Source organism: Triticum urartu, chromosome 6 (assembly GCF_003073215.2).
Source record: "Triticum urartu cultivar G1812 chromosome 6, Tu2.1, whole genome shotgun sequence".
Lineage (NCBI taxonomy): Eukaryota > Viridiplantae > Streptophyta > Magnoliopsida > Poales > Poaceae > Triticum > Triticum urartu.
This window is the reverse complement of record NC_053027.1, coordinates 565688695-565703039: the sequence shown is the minus strand read 5'-3', so window position 1 is coordinate 565703039 and position 14345 is coordinate 565688695.

Below are 14345 nucleotides of genomic sequence, written 5' to 3'. Positions count from 1 at the left end.
ATTCGGAGCTCATATGCAGAAGTTATGGCAGTTCTGGTTTTCTTGAGTGTGGTTTTTGTCAGGCTCCCAGCGGTAGTACCGTGGTACCCAGCGGTAGTACCGCTGAGGAGTCACAAGCGGCAGTACCGCTCTGCAGCGCAGTACCGGCGGTGACTCCGCAGCAGTACTACCGTTGGCTTACCAGGTCCCTACCGCGTCGATTCGAGGGGTCTTTTTCTGTGTCGGATTATGCGGTACCTCACTGCGGCAGTAGTGCGGCGGTACCGCTCCTTAGCGGCAGTACCGCCCTTCCTCCGCGGTAGTACCGCTGTCTCCTACGGTACTACCGCCCCAAGGTTCTTGTTTTGTTGCTCCTTTTCCCTGTTTCTTCCGCCTGAGCGGTAGTACCGCTCGTGTGCGGGCTGAGCACATAACGGTTGGATTTTCCCCCTTCTATAAAAGGGGGTCTTCTTCCCCTTTGAACCTCATCCTTTGATCTCGTGTTCTTCCCCCATTGTTGACCTTCTTCGAGCTTGCTAACTCTCAATCCCTACATGGATTCTTGCTAGTTTTTGAGGTAGAAGAGAGAGGAGATCTAGACCCACGTTTCCACCAATCACTTTCTCCTCTATGTGAGGGGAACCCCTTGGATCTAGATCTTGGAGTTCTTGGTGTTCTCTTTCTTGTTCTTCCTCTTATTTTCCTCCCTAGCATTAGTTGCTTCGGTGGGATTTGAGAGAGAAGGACTTGGGCACTCCGTGTGCCCTTGCCATTGCATTTGGTGCATCAGTTTGAGTTCTCCACGTGATACGTGGAAGTTGCAAGTTGAGAAGCTTATTACTCTTGGGTGCTTGGTACCCTTGAGCTTGTTCCTCTTGGGTGCTTGGGCGCCCTAGACGGTTGTTGGTGTTCGGAGCTCAATCATTGTGGTGCAAAGCTCCGGGCAAGCGTCGGGGTCTCCAATTAGGTTGTGGAGATCGCCCCGAGCAATTTGACGGGTTTCGGTGACCGCCCCCAAGGGTTGCCAAAGTGTACGGGTTCGGTGACCGCCCCCAAGGGTTGCCAAAGTGTACGGGTTCGGTGACCGCCCCCATGGGTTGCCATTTGTACGGGTTCGGTGACCGCCCTCAAGGGTCCCTTAGTGGAATCACAGCATCTTGCATTGTGCGAGAGCGTGAGGAGATTACGGTGGCCCTAGTGGCTTCTTGGGGAGCATTGTGCCTCCACACCGCTCCAAACGGAGATTAGCATCCGCAAGGGTGTGAACTTCGAGCACTCCAAATGTTTCACATGCTTGCGTTGATAGTCCTTGCATATCATGTGGAAATTGCTTGACTAAATCTCATGATGATATGTGTACTATGTCTTGTTGCCATGATAAAAATACATATATTTCCTCGAACTGTTGTGCTAACAATGTAGAGGAAACCCAACACTACATGGAACAAGATGTGGTGTTTAATGGTGCTTCAAGGGATCCTACATCATCATCTATTGCTTTTTGCCTTATGGCTAAGGCTTCAAAGGTATCTCCTACTTTGAAACCCAATATGTCTCTTTATGATGATGTTGATACTAACGATGATGAGGATAATGATGGAGAGAATGATAATGTTGCCTCCTTAAAAATTAAGGGGGAAATGGTTTTTAAAGCTCTTCATAAAAATAAAATTGCTCGTTCGAACTTCATGGAAATCATGTCCATTGCCATTGAGGGCAAGAAGTATATTGATGAGTTGGAATCTCGTCTTGAGGAGCATGAGGTCACCATTGATAAAATGGAAGGTTATGAGCATGATTAAGCTAATGAAATTGCGGACCTCTCTCAAGCTCTTGAACTTGAACAAACCACCAAGGAATCTCTTGAGGAGACTTTTGCTCTAGAATTATCTAGAGTGAGGGAATCTCGTGATAGAGCTCTTGAGGTGGCCAATGATTTTGAAACTAAAAATGAGGAGCTTGAAGTTGCGCATGCTAAACTCCTTGAGGAATTTGAGCACCTCGAAAATGGCTCAAGGGTCATTAAGAGTGAGCTCATCAAACTCACCGAGTCTCATGCTCAACTTAAAGCTTCATATTCTAAAGAGCTTGCCATGTTGTCTTCTCCTCTTGTTGTTAATGATGATGCTTGTGCTACTAACTCTATCTCTTGTGAAGCATCCATTTTGAAGGAGAATGTTGAGCTTCGGGCTCAACTTGAGTTGCTATCTAGCAATTATGGGAAATTGGAAGAAAACCATGAAAAGCTCTCAAGCTCTCATGATGATCTTCTAGTATCCCATAATGAGCTAAAGATAGCCCATGAGGCCATGATTTCTAAGGTAACATCTAGTGAGCCTCATGTGGATACTAGCACTACTTCTAGTCAAAATGCTATATTGCCATGTGCTAGTCCTTGTAATTCATCTACTCACAATGTTGGTACATCTTGTGATGAATTACTTTCCTTGCCTTGTTGCTCTAACGATGAAGCTTATACTTCCTCTAGTACTTGTGTTGAGACTAACCATGTAGAGGAAATCAAAGAGCTCAAGGCCCAAGTCACTTCTTTAAAGAAAGACTTGGAAAAGAGTCATGAAGGGAAATCCACACTCAACAATATCTTGAGTGTGCAAAAATCCCCCAATGACAAAGGTGGACTTGGATTCAACTCCAATAAGAAGAAGAATTCCAAGATGATCAAGAAGAAGGGCCAAGAACAATTCAAGAATTCAGCCAAGATTATTTGCTTCAAGTGCAAAGTAGAAGGGCATCATGTTAGATCTTGCCCATTGAATAAGAAGCCCATTAGTGACAAGCAACAAGGGAAGCGGCCACAAGTTCATTCTCATGCTCAACCTCATGTTGAAGAAAAGCCTCTTCCCAAGAAGACTCAAGCTTATGCTTCTCAAGTTGAGAAATCAAGTGAGAAGAAAGTGAAGAGTAGACGTTGCTACCTATGTCGCGAGAAAGGTCACATCGCTTCTTCATGCACTAGCGGTAACTTATCCAACCCAATTATTATTGATGATGCCTATTCTCTTGGGAAGGATAAGGTTGGCAATGTGGTTGCCAAGTTTGTTGGTACTCAAAGTGGTTTGAAGCAAAGAACCATTTGGGTAGCCAAGCCTATTGTGACTAACCTCTTAGGACCCAACTTGGTTGGGGACCAACAAGCTCAAACTTGATCAATAGGTGATGTTGGAGGTCATTGGAGACTTGGCTATATCATGAAGAATTAAGGGGACTTCATCATACTTATTGTCTCAAGCCAAGTCATTTGGATTATCAAGTTTCTATCTTATATCCAATGTTCCTCCTTGCGGTAACTCGTGCTTAAATTGCTTACATTGAAAGTTACTTGCCCCTTTGCATGTTTGGCTTTGTTCCTTGCATGTGTTTGTATATGTTGTGCTTCCAACTTGTGTGTTGGTTTGCACATCATGTACGTGTGTGTCGTGCATAGAGCCTTTATGCTTCTTCTTGTATCTTAGTTGGCTCTTGTGAGAGATTAATGGAATATCCCGTTATGGGGGAGTAATGTGCTTTGTGCACCTCACAATCCTATAAATGTGTGTACATGAGGAATACCATTTAGTATTGATATTACAAGATTATCTAGTCACTATGTGGTATGTCTTCTCATGAGAAATTCAAATTCTAAATAGTCCATTAATTTTCTCTTGTTGGATCCTCTAATTGCCTCTTGTGAAGTGTTTATTTGGTATCACATTATGGGGGAGTAATATGCTATGTGTATATTACTAGCCTAGAAAATGTGTACATTTGAGATATTGTCATCTAGAGTTAATATTGTAAATTATCTTGTCCCTAGGTGGCATGCTAGCTCTACAAGTTGCAATTTGCTTGTTGTTTGGTGTGGAGATGATGTCGGATATCCTTGCTATCTACCACCGGGAACTATTCCCATTTACTTCTTGTCTTTTGACAATTGGTACTCACTTTTGTGGTAGAATTTATTGATCATCTTTACATTGGCTTTTGCTTTTTATTTGCCCTTTCTCTTGCCAAGGTTTGTTTCAACTCCCTTTGTTTTCCATACCACTTGTGGATCTTGTGTATTTCTTGATCTTGTCTAGTGTTTTCTAGAGATAGTGAAAGTGGTGATCCCACCTTGTGCATTTTGTATTCAAATGCAAATTCTCTATAATGCACTAGTCTTGGGGGAGCTATCCTATTTTCTATAAAACACTCATCTTGCGATCCTTATCAAGTGTGTGTTGGTGGAAGGCAAGCCGTTTTCTTTTTGGTACTTTGTGCCATCATGAAACTTTGTAGAGGGCTTGGTTTGTTTGGAACCATTCTCTCTTTTGGGAGTTTGACATCTTTCGTTTTGAGTGTATCAATGGATATCTCATTTCTCGATGTATCTTTTATGGATACCCTCCAAGTGATGATTTATTCATTTGGTATCTTTTCTTTCCTTGGTATTTCTTTGTCTTTTGGTATCGGTTCTCAAAAGTCTTGAGCATGCATATTTACTTCTTGTAGTTTCTTTGGCATGTTTTCTTTCTTTGACCCAATATAAAGGGGGAACTCCACCCAGTCTCAAATTGGATGAGATGTGCATGAAATTCATTTTCATATCTATATGCACATATTTATGTGGAGTTTGTCCTATGTGTTGTTGGTTCTCTAACTCTTTGGTCCCAATGAGTTTGGGTACCATTTTGTTTGTGTTATTGTTCTAGGAACAACTGGAGATGCATTGGACACTCAGCTCACTCACAAGGAAGGTGTTGTCACCATGTGCTTATTGGAGTCAAGCTAGGATGATCAATGAACTACTTTGTACCTTCAATTGGTATCTACTACATCCTTCCAATGTTATCTCGGTAACAAGTATCTTCATATACTTCATGCACTCATTTCTTGCATCAACCTTGTGTAGGTTGTATCATGGCATGTTATCCATTCTTTCTTGTGATACTTGTTTCCTTTCTCAAAGCATCCCAACAATGATGTCTTGTTGCTAGTTGTGATGTCTTTGTTGTGTGTGTGGCAGGAATTCATTTATATACTATAAGACCATATCTAGCCATGTGCTATGCTTCCAAGCAAATATCTTATTGGTATATGTATGACTTCCTTTTGGATATCTTGTTCCTTCGTGTTGTAACTATTTCGGGTGTACATCCTTCTTTGTAGATTTATATCATCATGATTTCGTCTACCTAGAACCTTATACACTTGAGAGAAATTACATCTCTAGATGATATCCTTTCTTTCACGTCCACCTTGTCTTTCTTTTGTTATTTCTTTGGCGGCTCCGTGAAAGCTTTTTCCTTGAGTGCGTGCCTTATCTCGTTGCATCTTGATGCACTCTTGTGTGGTGAAGATTATTTTCGTCTTGCTTATCTTTACGAGGCTTTTGCCATCTTAATTGGTATCCCTCGCCTTGATGAGGCTTTCATCTTCTATCTTCACCACGGGTTGTCACAAGCATAGGTTCTTTATATGCTTATTAGTAAGCTTGTGAATGTGGCGACCGGATTTTCCGGACATTGATTTCCAGGAAATGGCCGTCATGCTCATCAGCCCCAGGATTACTGTTAGCTGATGAGGCATCAACTTGATACAGAAATTCCAAGCGAAAAATTACATAATATGTAGTACAAGCCATTCTGGCCTGTGAGTGCAACCAATGGTTTCTAGTGGTTGATGGCGGAAGCGGTTTGTGGATCATCAGTGTATGGGACTCCATTTCCCACGGGAACAGCTGACCAGGTTAACTCCTATCTTCGTGAGGCTGCTATCACCGTTGCCTAGTTTCCGGGGCTGTCATCGCAACGCTCCTCTCCAAGCAGATATCTGGCCAAGACAATAGCCAGGGACAAGCCAGTGAGTACTTTGAATGTACTCGCAAACATTATGAACACTGGGATAATATAATTGATAATTATGCACTGAAATATTCTATGATCACATCGTCAGAATAAATAAAACATCTTTTATGCATGCAAACAGATCATTTAAATAAATCATGGGTAAGCAATCAGGGTGTAAAAATAATAAGCACCGATCGGGTGTCTGAAGCGACACCTCGAAAGGATAAAAAGAAGTGTGCCTCAGTCGGGCGTCTGAGCGACACCACAGAAAGGGCTTATAAGTAAAAGAAGAAATAAGCATGCCACAGTCGGGCGTCTGAGCGACGCCACATAAAGGGCTTAAAGAAATAATTAGCAACGCCACAGTCGGGCGTCTCAGCGACACCACATAAAGGGCTTAAAGAGTAATTAAACAACAAGCATGCCACAGTCGGGCGTCTGAGCGACACCATAGAAAGGGCTTATAAAATAAACCACAGTGAATATCCAGGAGGTAGGACCATCCCAGGTGTTGGGGAACGTAGTAATTTCAAAAAAATTCCTACGCACACGCAAGATCATGGTGATGCATAGCAACGAGAGGGGAGAGTATGATCTACGTACCCTTGTAGATCGCAACGGAAGCGTTGACACAACGTAGAGGAAGTAGTCATACGTCTTCCCGATCCGACCGATCCAAGCACCGTTACTTCGGCACCTCCGAGTTCTTAGCACACGTACAGCTCGATGACGCTCCCCGGGCTCCGATCCAGCAAAGCTTCGGGGATGAGTTCCGTCAGCACAACAGCGTGGTGACGATGATGATGTTCTACCGATGCAGGGCTTCCTCTAAGCACTACAACGATATGACCGAGGTGGAATATGGTGGAGGGGGGCACCGCACACGGTTAGGAACGATCACGAAGATCAACTTGTGTGTCCTAGGGTGCCCCCTGCCTCCGTATATAAAGGAGCCAAGGGGGAGGGGGCGGCCGACCAAGGTGGGCGCGCCAAGGGGAGTCCTACTCCCACCGGGAGTAGGACTCCTAGTTGGACAAGGAGAGAGGGGAAAGAGGAGGAAGAGAGGAAGGAAAGGGGGGGCGCCGCCCCCCTTCCCTTGTCCTATTCGGACTAGGAAGGGGAGGGGCGCGCGGCCACCTCCTGCCTCCTTCTCTCTTCTCCCTCAAGGCCCATGTAGGCCCAATAAACCCCCCGGGGGGTTCCGATAACCCCCCGGTACTCCGGTAAAATGCCGATTTCACCCGGAACGATTCCGATGTCCAAATATAGGCTTCCAATATATCAATCTTTATGTCTCGACCATTTCAAGACTCCTCGTCATGTCCGTGATCACATCCGGGACTCCAAACTAACTTCGGTACATCAAAATGCATAAACTCATAATAACTGTCATCGTAACGTTAAGCGTGCGGACCCTACGGTTCGAGAACAATGCAGACATGACTGAGACAAATCTCGGTCAATAACCAATAGCGGGACCTGGATGCCCATATTGTCTCCTACATATTCTACGAAGATCTTTGTCGGTCAGACCGCACAACAACATACGTTATTCCTTTTGTCATCGGTATGTTACTTGCCCGAGATTCGATCGTCGGTATCCAATACCTAGTTCAATCTCCTTACCGGCAAGTCTCTTTACTCGTTCCGTAATACATCATATCACAACTAACTCATTAGTTGCAATGCTTGCAAGGCTTATGTGATGTGCATTACCGAGAGGGCCCAGAGATACCTCTCCGACAATCGGAGTGACAAATCCTAATCTCGAAATACGCCAACCCAACATCTACCTTTGGAGACACCTGTAATGCTCCTTTATAATCACCCATTACGTTGTGACGTTTGGTAGCACCCAAAGTGTTCCTCCGGCAAACGGGAGTTGCATAATCTCATAGTCATAGGAACATGTATAAGTCATGAAGAAAGCAATAGCAACATACTAAACGACCGGGTGCTAAGCTAAAGGAATGGGTCATGTCAATCAGATCATTCAACTAATGATGTGATCCTGTTAATCAAATGACAACTCTTTGTCTATGGTTAGGAAACATAACCATCTTTGATTGAACGAGCTAGTCAAGTAGAGGCATATCTAGTGACACTTATGTTTGTCTATGTATTCACACATGTATTATGTTTTCGGTTAATACAATTCTAGCATGAATAATAAACATTTATCATGATATAAGGAAATAAATAATAATTTATTATTGCCTCTAGGGCATATTTCCTTCAGTCTCCCACTTGCACTAGAGTCAATAATCTAGATTCACAGTAATGATTCTAACACCCATGGAGTCTTGGTGCTGATCATGTTTTGCTCGTGAAGAGGCTTAGTCAACGGGTCTGCACATTCAGATCCGTATGTATCTTGCAAATCTCTATGTCTCCCACCTGGACTAGATCCCGATGGAATTGAAGCATCTCTTGATGTGCTTGGTTCTTTTGTGAAATCTGGATTCCTTTGCAAGGCAATTGCACCAGTATTGTCACAAAAGATTTTCATTGGACCCGATGCACTAGGTATGACACCTAGATCGGATATGAACTCCTTCATCCAGACTCCTTCTTTGCTGCTTCCGAAGCAGCTATGTACTCCGCTTCACATGTAGATCCCGCTACGACGCTTTGTTTAGAACTGCACCAACTGACAGCTCCACCGTTTAATAAAAACACGTATCCGGTTTGCGATTTAGAATCGTCCGGATCAGTGTCAAAGCTTGCATCAACTTAACTTTTACGATGAGCTCTTTGTCACCTCCATATATGAGAAACATATCCTTAGTCCTTTTCAGGTACTTCAGGATGTTCTTGACCGCTGTCCAGTGATCCACTCCTGGATTACTTTGGTACCTCCCTGCTAAACTTATAGCAAGGCACACATCAGGTCTGGTACACAGCATTGCATACATGATAGAGCCTATGGCTGAAGCATAGGGAACATCTTTCATATTTCTCTCTATCTTCTGTAGTGGTCGGGCATTGAGTCTTACTCAACTTCACACCTTGTAACACAGGAAAGAACCCTTTCTTTGCTTGATCCAATTTGAAGTTCTTCAAAATTTTGTCAAGGTATGTGCTTTGTGAAAGTCCAATTAAGCGTCTTGATCTATCTCTATAGATCTTAATGCCTAATATGTAAGCAGCTTCACCGAGGTCTTTCGTTGAAAAACTTTTATTCAAGTATCCCTTTATGCTATCCAGAAATTCTATATCATTTCCAATCAGCAATATGTCATCCACATATAATATCAGAAATGCTACAGAGCTCCCACTCACTTTCTTGTAAATACAGGCTTCTCCGAAATCTGTATAAAACCAAATGCTTTGATCACACTATCAAAGTCGTTTTTCCAACTCGAGAGGCTTGCACCGTCCATAAAATGGATTGCTGGAGCTTGCACACTTTGTTAGCTCCCTTTGGATCGACAAAACCTTCCGGTTGCATCATATACAACTCTTCTTCCAGAAATCCATTCAGGAATGCAGTTTTGTTACATCCATCCTGCCAAAATTTCATAATAATATAAAATGCGGCAATTGCTAACATGATTCGGACAGACTTAAGCATCGGCTACGGGTGAGAAGGTCTCATCGTAGTCAATCCCTTGAACTTGCCGAAAACCTTTTGCGACAAGTCGAGCTTTGTAGACAGTATATTACCGTCAGCGTCAGTCTTCTTCTTGAAGATCCATTTATTCTCAATTGCTTGCCGATCATCGGGCAAGTCAACCAAAGTCCATACTTTGTTCTCATACATGGATCCCATCTCAGATTTCATGGCTTCAAGCCATTTTGCGGAATCTGGGCTCACCATCGCTTCTTCATAGTTATTAGGTTCATCATGATCTAGTAGCATGACTTCCAGAACAGGATTACCGTACCACTCTGGTGAGGATCTTACTCTGGTTGATCTACGAGGTTCAGTAGTATCTTGATCTGAAGTTTCATGATCATGATCATTAGCTTCCTCACTAACTGGTGTAGGTGTCACTGAAACACCGTTTTCTGCGATGTACTACTTTCCAATAAGGGAGCAGGTACAGTTACCTCATCAAGTTCTACTTTCCTCCCACTCACTTCTTTCGAGAGAAACTCCTTCTCCAGAAGTTTCCGAATTTAGCAGCAAAATCCTGCCTTTGGATCTGTGATAGAAGGTGTATCCAATAGTTTCCTTTTGGGATATCCTATGAAGACACATTTCTCCAATTTGGGTTCGAGCTTATCAGGTTGAAGCTTTTTCACATAAGCATCACAGCCCCAAACTTTCAGAAAATGACAACTTTGGTTTCTTGCCAAACCATAGTTCATAAGGCGTCGTCTCAACGGATTTTGATGTGCCCTATTTAACGTGAATGCGACCGTCTCTAAAGCGTATCCCCAAAACGATAGCGGTAAATCAGTAAGAGACATCATAGATCGCACCATATCAGTAAAGTACGATTACGACATTCGGACACACCATTACGCTGTGGTGTTCCGGGTGGCGTGAGTTGCGAAACTATCACTTTTCAAATGTACACCAAACTCGTAACTCAAATATTCTCCTCCACGATCAGATCGTAGAAACTTTATTTTCTTTTTACGATGATTTTCAACTTCACTCTGAAATTCTTTGAACTTTTCAAACAGTTTCAGACTTATGTTTCATTAAGTAGATATACCCATATCTGCTTAAGATCATCTGTGAAGGTGAGAAAATAACGATATCCGCCACGAGCCTCAATATTCATCGGTCCACATACATCTGCATGTATGATTTCCAACAAATTTGTTGCTCTCTCCATCATGCCGGAGAACGGTGTTTTAGTCATCTTGCCCATGAGGCATGGTTCGCAAGTACCAAGTGATTCATAATCAAGTGGTTCCAAAAGTCCATCAGTATGGAGTTTCTCATGCGCTTTACACCGATATGACCTAAACGGCAGTGCCACAAATAAGTTGCAATATCATTATCAACTCTGCATCTTTTGGCTTCAACACTATGAATATGTGCATTACTACTATCGAGATTCAATAAGAATAGACCACTCTGCAAGGGTGCATGACCATAAAAGATATTACTCATATAAATAGAACAACCATTATTCGCTGATTTAAATGAATAACCGTATCGCATTAAACAAGATCCAGATATAATGTTCATACTCAACGCTGGCACCAAATAACAGTTATATTAGGTCTAATACTAATCCCGAAGGTAGATGTAAGAGCGTGCCACGGCGATCACATCGACTTTGGAACCATTTCCCACGCGCATCGTCACCTCGTCCTTAGCTAATCTTCGCTTAATCCGTAGTCCCTGTTTCGAGTTGCAAATGTTAGCAACAGAACCAGTATCAAATACCCAGGTGCTACTGCGAGCATTAGTAAGGTACACATCAATAACATGTATATCACATATACCTTTGTTCACCTTGCCATCCTTCTTATCCGCCAAATACTTGGGGCAGTTCCGCTTCCAGTGACCAGTCTGCTTGCAGTAGAAGCACTCAGTTTTAGGTTTAGGTCCAGACTTGGGTTTCTTCTCTTGAGCAGCAACTTGCTTGTTGGTTCTTCTTGAAGTTCCCCTTCTTCTTCCCTTTGCCCTTTTTCTTGAAACTAGTGGTCTTGTTGACCATCAACACTTGATGCTCCTTTTTGATTTCTACCTCCGCAGCTTACAGCATTGCGAAGAGCTCGGGAATAGTCTTATTCATCCCTTGCATATTATAGTTCATCACGAAGCTCTTGTAGCTTGGTGGCAGTGATTGGAGAATTCTGTCAATGACGCAATCATCTGGAAGATTAACTCCCAATTGAATCAAGTGATTATTATACCCAGACATTTTGAGTATATGCTCACTGACAGAACTGTTCTCCTCCATCTTGCAGCTATAGAACTTATTGGAGACTTCATATCTCTCAATCCGGGCATTTGCTTGAAATATTAACTTCAACTTCTGGAACATCTCATATGCTCCATGACGTTCAAAACGTCGTTGAAGTCCCGATTCTAAGCCGTAAAGCATGGCACATTGAACTATCGAGTAGTCATCAGCTTTGCTTTGCCAGACGTTCATAACATCTGGAGTTGCTCCAGCAGTAGGCCTAGCACCCAGCGGTGCTTCCAGGACGTAATTCTTCTGTGCAGCAATGAGGATAATCCTCAAGTTACGGACCCAGTCCGTGTAATTGCTACCATCATCTTTCAACTTTGCTTTCTCAAGGAACGCATTAAAATTCAACGGAACAACAGCACGAGCCATCTATCTACAATCAACACAAACAAGCAAGATACTATCAAGGACTAAGTTCATGATAAATTTAAGTTCAATTAATCATATTACTTAAGAACTCCAACTTAGATAGACATCCCTCTAATCTTCTAAGTGATCACGTGATCCAAATCAACTAAACCATGTCCGATCATCACGTGAGATGGAGTAGTTTCATTGGTGAACATCACTATGTTGATCATATCTACTATATGATTCACGCTCGACCTTTCGGTCTCCGTGTTCCGAGGCCATATCTGTATATGCTTGGCTCGTCAAGTATAACCTGAGTATTCCGTGTGTGCAACTGTTTTGCACCCGTTGTATTTGAACGTAGAACTTATCACACCCGATCATCACGTGGTGTCTCAGCACGAAGAACTTTCGCAACGGTGCATACTCAGGGAGAACACTTCTTGATAATTTAGTGAGAGATCATCTTATAATGCTACCGTCAATCAAAGCAAGATAAGATGCATAAAGATAAACATCACATGCAATCAATATAAGTGATATGATATGGCCATCATCATCTTGTGCTTGTGATCTCCATCTTCGAAGCACCGTCATGATCACCATCGTCACCGGCGCGACACCTTGATCTCCATCGTAGCATCGTTGTCGTCTCGCCAATCTTATGCTTCCACGACTATCGCTACCGCTTAGTGATAAAGTAAAGCATTACATCGCGATTGCATTGCGTACAATAAAGAGACAACCATATGGCTCCTGCCAGTTGCCGATAACTCGGTTACAAAACATGATCATCTCATACAATAAAATTTAGCATCATGTCTTGACCATATCACATCACAACATGCCCTGCAAAAACAAGTTAGACGTCCTCTACTTTGTTGTTGCAAGTTTTATGTGGCTGCTACGGGCTTAAGCAAGAACCAATCTTACCTACGCATCAAAACCACAACGATAGTTTGTCAAGTTGGTGCTGTTTTATCCTTCGCAAGGACCGGGCGTAGCCACACTCGGTTCAACCAAAGTTGGAGAGACAGTCGCCCGCAAGCCACCTATGTGCAAAGCACGTCGGGAGAACCGGTCTCGTGTAAGCGTACGCATAATGTTGGTCCGGATCGTCTCGTCCAACAATACCGTCGAACCAAAGTATGACATGCTGGTAAGCAGTATGACTTATATCGCCCACAACTCACTTGTGTCCTACTCATGCATATAACATCAACATATAAAACCTAGGCTCTGATACCACTGTTGGGGAACGTAGAAATTTCAAAAAAAATCCTACGCACACGCAAGATCATGGTGATGCATAGCAACGAGAGGGGAGAGTATGATCTACGTACCCTTGTAGATCGCAACGGAAGCATTGACACAACGTAGAGGAAGTAGTCGTACGTCTTCCTGATCCGACCGATCCAAGCACCGTTACTCCGTCACCTCCGAGTTCTTAGCACACGTACAGCTCGATGACGCTCCCCGGGCTCCGATCCAGCAAAGCTTCGGGGATGAGTTCCGTCAGCACAACGGCGTGGTGACGATGATGATGTTCTACCGACGCAGGGCTTCGCCTAAGCACTACAACGATATGACCGAGGTGGAATATGGTGGAGGGGGGCACCGCACACGGCTAAGGAACGATCATGAAGATCAACTTGTGTGTCCTAGGGTGCCCCCTGCCTCCGTATATAAAGGAGCCAAGGGGGAGGGGGCGGCCAGCCAAGGTAGGCGCGCCAAGGGGAGTCCTACTCCCACCGGGAGTTGGACTCACTAGTAGAAAAAGGGTCAAACGTGAAGCACATTAGTGCAGGTTTGAATTAGAGCCGGCACTAATGTGTACATTAGTGCCGGTTCGTGGCGGCGATCAATAGTACCGGTTCGTGGCGAACCTTTAGTACCAGTTCATGCCACGAACCGGTACTAAAGAGGCTGTGTCAGCCTGCGGTCAGGCTATGGCCCCACCATTACTAATGAGGTTATGGCAAGCTGGTTTTAGTCCCACCTCGCAAAGAGAGAGGCAGTATGAGCGGTTTATAAGCCGTGAGTGCACAGACAATGACGAAGAGTTGCAATGCTCACCTACATGTTGATTAGCTTCAAGCTTTGCGGAATAACATAGATTGCATTGAGCTATGTGCAGTGCAGTCTACACTATTCTGAATGGCTTGAAGCAAATTAACCAGCATTGCACCTCTTTTTTATTTTAATAACTTATTTAAACTCCGGACTTCTTTTGTGTTCAGTATGCAGCATTTAAAGCGACGTCATCAATTTCCAACATGTTCTGACATCATTTGTTGTTTTTCGG